Source organism: Hippopotamus amphibius, chromosome 1 (genome assembly GCF_030028045.1).
Source record: "Hippopotamus amphibius kiboko isolate mHipAmp2 chromosome 1, mHipAmp2.hap2, whole genome shotgun sequence".
Lineage (NCBI taxonomy): Eukaryota > Metazoa > Chordata > Mammalia > Artiodactyla > Hippopotamidae > Hippopotamus > Hippopotamus amphibius.
In genome coordinates, this window is record NC_080186.1 from 199,482,987 (window position 1) to 199,489,726 (window position 6,740).

A 6,740-nucleotide genomic window follows, 5' to 3' on the forward strand; every position below is an offset into this window, starting at 1 on the left:
ACCAGGATGGAAAGCCCAGAAATAAACCCATGTACTAGTGGTCAATTAATCTATGACAAAGAAGGCAAGAAAAGACGGTCTTTTCAGTAAGTGGTGCTGGGAAAACTGGTCAACTACATGTAAAAGAATGAAATTAGAACATTCTCTAACACCATATACAAAAATAAATTCAAAATGGATCAAAGATCTAAATGTAAGACTGGATACTATAAAATTCCTAGAGGAAAACATAGGCTGAATGCTCTCACATAAATCACAGCAACATTTTTTTGGATCCATCTCCTAGAGTAATGGAAATAAACACAAAAATAAACAAATGGGAATGGGACCTAAATAAACTTAAAATTTTTTGCACAGCAAAGGAAATTATTCACAAAACAAAAAATCTACGGAATGGAAGATAATATTTGCAAATGATGAGACCAACAAGGGATTAATTTCCAAAATATACAAACAGCTCATACAGCTCAATATCAAAAAAACAAACCCAGTCAAAAAAACTGGACAGATATTTAAAATGGATAACCAACAAGGACCTACTGTATAGCACAGGGAACTCTGCTCAATGTTATGTGGCAGCCTGATTGGGAAGAAGCTTGGGGGAGAATGGATACATGTATATGTTTGGCTGAGTCTCTTTGCACCTGAAATTATTACAACATGGTTAATCGGCCAAATTCCAATATAAAATTAAAAGTTTTAAAAAAATGGGCAGAAGATCTAAATAGACATTTCTCCAAAGAAGACATACAAATTGCCAATAAGCACATAAAAAGATGCTCAACATCACTAATTATTACAGAAATGCAAATGAAAACTACAATGAGGTATCACTTCACACCAGTCAGAATGGCTATCATCAAAAAGTCAAGAAATAATAAATGCTGGAGAGGGTGTGGAGAAAAGAGAACTCTCCTGCACTGTTGGTGGCAATGTAAGTTGGTATAGCCACTATGGAAAACAGTTTGGAGGTTCCTTAAAAAACTAAAAATAGAACTACCATATGATCCAGTAATCCCACTACTGGGCATATATCCAGAAAAGATGAAAATTCTAATTTGAAAAGATACATGCAGCCCAATGTTCATAGCAGCACTATTTATAATAGCCAAGACACGGAAGCAACCTAAGTAAGCATTGACAGATTAGTGGATAAAGAAGACGTGGTAGATATATACAATGGAATATTACTCAGTCATAAAAAGAATGTAATAGTGCTATTTGCAGCAACATGGATGGACCTAGAGATTATCATGCTAAGTGAAGTTAGTCAAAGACAAATACCATATGATATCACTTATATATGGAATCTAAAAAAAATACAAATGAACTTATTTACAAAACAGAAGTAGACTTACAAACATAGAAAGCAAACTTATGGTTAACAAAGGGGAGGTGGGGAGAGAGAAATTAGGAGTTTGAGATTAACAGATACACACTGCCGTATATAAGATAGATAATCAACAAGGATCTACTGTACAGCACAGGGAACTATATTCAATATCTTATAATAACTTATAATGGATAAGAATCTGAAAAATAAATTATATATATAATACACACACATATAACTGAACCATTTTGCTATACACCTGCAACTAACACAATGCTGTAAATCAACTATACTTCAATTAAAAAAAGAACAACGATCATGAAGACCGATGCTAAGTCAAAAGCCCCAAATAAACCCAGACTCAACATACAGTCTCATTCATCCCATAGCCCTTTTTCCTGGCAAACTGGCAACAATAAAATAGCGCAGTCTAGGAAATCATCCAAGACATTTATTAAACAAGCATAGATTAAGGACTTTTCAGTTTAAGAATCTCTGTTAGGGAAAAGGAAAGTAGTATAAATCAAGAGGTCACTGAAGCTTGCTGAAACCTTGAGGGCCAGTGAGACTGGGAGGATTCGCTGTTAGGTATCATTTCCCACAGCAATAGCAGATTGATTAAGTCTAAAAGGGAGCAGTCAAAATTCTAAACTAGGAAAGAAAGTAATGTGCAAAATACAGATTGAATTTCATTTCTCCATCCACCCTCACACGCATAAGCACATTAAACCCGAGCAGAGCAGAGCTGAAGGCAAGCCCTCAATCCAGACATCTGTGTTGAAATGCTGACCCCTTGTGTCTAAGAGATGTCACATCATGTGATTCCACGCTTAACCACGTGATCTGGTTTTTCAGCTGTTTGTATTAAGTGATAATGAAAGAACCAAATCAAACGAATCTCAAATATAATTCAGCCTGGGAAATTGTGACCAACACAGAAAACGTATGGCTGCTCTGCCTCTCACTGCAGCATACCTGCCATCCACTTTCCAGGTATCAGTCACTTATTCCATTCCTCCCAGGAAGAATACAATCATCAAAAGCAAATTAAGGATGCATATCCCCACAAACCCCAACAAAAATAAATGAGGACATAAAGGAAAAGGATAGTATGTTTAATTTCTCATTACATCGTAGTCCAATTGTTAGAATATTAATTCTGTCTGCTACCCGACTCCCATTCATTCTAATCTGAATTCTCTCTTCAAGGCATATGAGCCACTGCTTGCTTTCGTAGTTAATACATGATTTCCTTCTCTCACCATTTGACTGACAGTTGTCTTGGATGAGTAATGAGATTAATACTCAAAAAAACTAGCTATTAGCTAATGAGAAAAAATTCCTATTGGGAGAAATTTTCAAATTCTACATTTTTTTCACATATTCAACACATTTTAGTACTAACTATATGCCAGGCTATACAAGAATAACTCTCTATTCCCTCCCCATGCCAACATCCCCTTCCCTCCTATACAATTGTTTTAGCAACAGAAACTGCCTATGTGAATCTTCATTGCTTTAGGGCTTGTTGTACCATCCTTTAATATTGTCCTTGGTTGGTCTCCCAATTCACCTAAAATGTGGGTCTGTCTTAAAGTTACCACCCTGACAAAGGCAGGGCTATTCTATCAAGTTCACAAGGGTAAATGCAAAATGATATCCACGTAGGAGTTTCAATCCAAGTCCTTCAGTCATCAATTCATTCAGCACATATGTATTGAGCATGGGTTTATCTAGGTGCTGGGATGGCTGATTAAATCTAAAGCATCATCATTTGTACATCACACCACTGTTTGCTGAACCACTAAGAAAAGTAATGTCAATTAAACTGCTCTGCAATTCCTAAAATGATCACCTAGTGGCTTTGAATTTTATTGCATGTATTCTCAGGGATCTGGCAATTTCTTCTGCTTTCAACTGCAATGCTTTCCAAGTTATGGCCATAATTTTGCATGTATCTCAGTAGCAAAATGAAACTCGGCTTTATCTATTTACGTAGCCTCTTTGTATAGGCCCTGTAAAGCCCACAGTTGTTGCTTTAAAAGGAAATGTGGAAAAGAGGGGAAAAGCCTATTATGTATTAACATCATTATTTTGAAATTAAAAAATATTTTAACTCCCTCCACTCCAAAAATGTAAAAGGACCTAATTCAGAATATAGAACAGAACTTCAAACTGAAAACATTTGGCTTCATTTTTTAAAAACTGAGTAAACTGGTCTTACTTTCTCATTTTGCCATGGATAAAGAATTCATTTTGGCCAGGTGCCAGTACTGTGAGGCCCATTTGGAGAACTGCCATCGAGAGCTGAGGTCTTCAAATTTTTTTGCTTATGTATTTCTCTAAAGGAATTTTTAAAATCTATGTATGCCTTATTTTTAAGGTGAGAGTAACATTTTCACCATCATTTAACTGGCTGTGTTATAAATGTCACTATTTTAAGATAAAACTATAATATCATAGCTCTTTTAAAAACACAGAATTGCTATCATTCTTCTAATGACAAAATATTTGCTTCAATACCAACTGTAAGCCCCATTGCCCTGTTCCCACGCTTTTCTTCATACACAATAACTTTTTGTTTTAGTGCTCAATCACAGTCATAATTTTAAAAACATTTTAAATGGCAATGAAACCCACTCATGCAGTACCAAAAATGGGCAAATGACAACTTGAACAATTACAGCCAGGTTTTCAGTGTCACCGACAATGCCTTGAAACACCTGCCAGTTTCAGAGATGTAGAAATGTGGGGCATGTGCTTCAGGACTGAGGAAATACGGCTGCATGACCTCAGTGAGAGGGAGACGTGCGGGCAGCTATGAGGCAAGAGCTGACCTATTCTAGCTTGAGAGAGGTAATTCAATTTAACCTTATTTATGAGATTAGCTGCCTTTCCATTTTAAAATTAGGATCCATCCCTTCCAGAGGGTCCCCACATACCTCAGAAATGGGCCTGGCCTAAAGGCAAGCAGGCAGGCAGGAGATGTTGGGCCACAATGCATCTCCTCTGGATAGCAGTTCTCCGAGTGTGAGTTCCAGACCAGCAGCCGCAGCCTCGCCTACACACCTGTTCCGCATGTAGTTTCTCATGTCCCAACATAGACCTGCTGAGTCAGAATATTAGGGGGTGGGCCCAGCACGCAGTGTTTTAACAAGGCCTCCAGGTGATTTCCAAGCAAGCTAAAGTTTGAGAACCACTGCCTTAGAGGAACTCCAAACCAAAGATAAAAAGGCAAATTAAGCTATTCTCTTTATTTCCTTTCTGTTATCCTATTTGTTTATAACGTCTTATGTAAATGTCCAATGTCTTCTCAGGTGTCCTCAGGGGAAGTAAGGAATGAAGGCTGTGTTCCTCTTTGAGCCAGAACGTCCAGGAGGACCCACCTGGAGGCCATCATGGTGGCAGCAGCAGCAGTTAGAAATCCCCAAGAGGAAGAAGAACTTTTGGAGAATAAGAGCCTTAGGTTCATCTTGGTCTCACATGGGTACATCGCCACCCCCAGTTAAACTTAGGGGGTTTGATTGGTTTTACCGAGGTAATGTTTTCTACGATGAAGGTGATTTGGGGCTGGGGGCAGGTATTAAATAACACCACTCAATCGCATTGTGAGACATTTCTTCCCTTTCCAGTTTTTCTACACTCCTCATTATGTCTAGAGAAAGTCTCCATTTAGTGTCTTTAACTCTCTACAAAAAAGGAGAGAAACCAAAAGAGAGAAATCCTTAGGCCCAGGGCCTTGGCAGGTTCCAGTGTCTAGCTGGAATTCAATAATATCTTCTTGTTTTTACCATTATTTCTTTTCATCGTTACCATCTATTGTGGTAGGGAATTCTGGTTTTTCATCTGAAGTCATTATCTAAAAGTTCCACTTAACGAAAGTTTATTTAAGCAAAAGATGCATCATTTTAAAGAAAAACTTTAAGAAAGTTACCATAGAGGTAGTCTGAGGATATGGTATGTAAATAGGAACCACTATATTAAGGAAGACTGTGGGTTGTTACCTTGGCACTTACACTAATGAGAACTCAAATTCAGCTCCTCTCTTCAGAGCAAAAGTTGTTATCCCTAATTCAGCCTTCAGGCCGGCTTTCAGAAAAGCATATACAAGGGTGAGTCAAAGATTATCTACACTCCAGTTATATTAAAACATCTGGAGACCGGAAGTGCTGCACTCTAACCCGATCCTCCTCGCTGGGGCTGAAACCCAGGTGCCTCCAAGATGCCGGCTTACCACTCTTCCCTCATGGACCCTGACACCAAACTCATTGGAAACATGGCACTGTTGCCTATCAGAAGTCAGTTCAAAGGACCTGCTCCTAGAGAAACAAAAGATACAGATATTGTGGATGAAGCTATCTATTACTTCAAGGCCAGTGTCATCTTCAAAAACTATGAAATTAAGAATGAAGCTGATAGGACCTTGATATAATAACTCTCTACATTTCTGAGTGTCTAAAAAAACTCCAAAAGTGCAATTCTAAAAGCCAAGGCGAGAAAGAAATGTATACACTGCGAATCACTAATTTTCCCATTCCCAGAGGGCCTGGTTTTCCACTTAATGAGATTTATGCCAAACCTGCAAACAAACAGGAAGATGAAGTAATGAGGGCCTACTTACAACCGCTGAGGCAAGAGACTGGACTGAGACTTTGTGAGAAAGTTTTTGACCCTCAGAATGATAAACCCAGCAAGTGGTGGACTTGCTTTGTGAAGAGACAATTCATCAATAAGAGTCTTTCAGGACCTGGACAGTAAAGGGAGCCTTGGGCAGACACTGTCTCCACAGCTGTGGGCAGCATTTACAGCAAGATGTACACAGTTCTTTGCCTTTATTTCATAAAGTTTTACACAGAGGAGAAGAGAACATGTCTTTACTTGAAGAGCTCTTTATCAAGAATTTGGAGTGGGGGGCTGGGGAAGAATGAGCTGTTGACTGGTGATTTGAAATTTCCACAGTATTAAGCTGGTGCTTAATAAGTAATAATAAAGAAATTTCTAACATTTCAAAAAAAAAAAAACATCTGTTGGCTGCGTTGTCTTATCAACACTTTCCAGTCAAGGCTACTGTCTCCCCAGTCACTGCTGTGCAGGTGTGAACGTGTTACATCAGTTCATTTGCAACTGTGGTGTGAGTAAAAATGGATGCCCCGGGACTTCCTAGGTGGCGCAGTGGTAAAGAATCCGCCTGCCAATGCAGGGGACACGGGTTCGAGCCCTGCTGTGGGAAGATTCCGCATGCCACAGAGCAACTAAGACCGTGCACCACAACTATTGAGCCTGTGCTCCAGAGCCCGTGAGCCACAACTATTGAGCCCATGTGCCACAACTTTTGAAGCCCACGTGCCTAGGGACCATGATCCACAACAAGAGAAGCCACTACAATAAGGAGCCTGCACACCACAAG

General features: G+C 39.0%; 1 pseudogene; it reads left to right on the forward strand.

The window, feature by feature from the left end:
* Positions 1-5,507: 5,507 nt before the first annotated feature.
* On the forward strand, positions 5,508-6,188 carry LOC130855340 (actin-related protein 2/3 complex subunit 3-like; annotated as a pseudogene).
* The last annotated feature ends 552 nt before the right edge of the window (positions 6,189-6,740 follow it).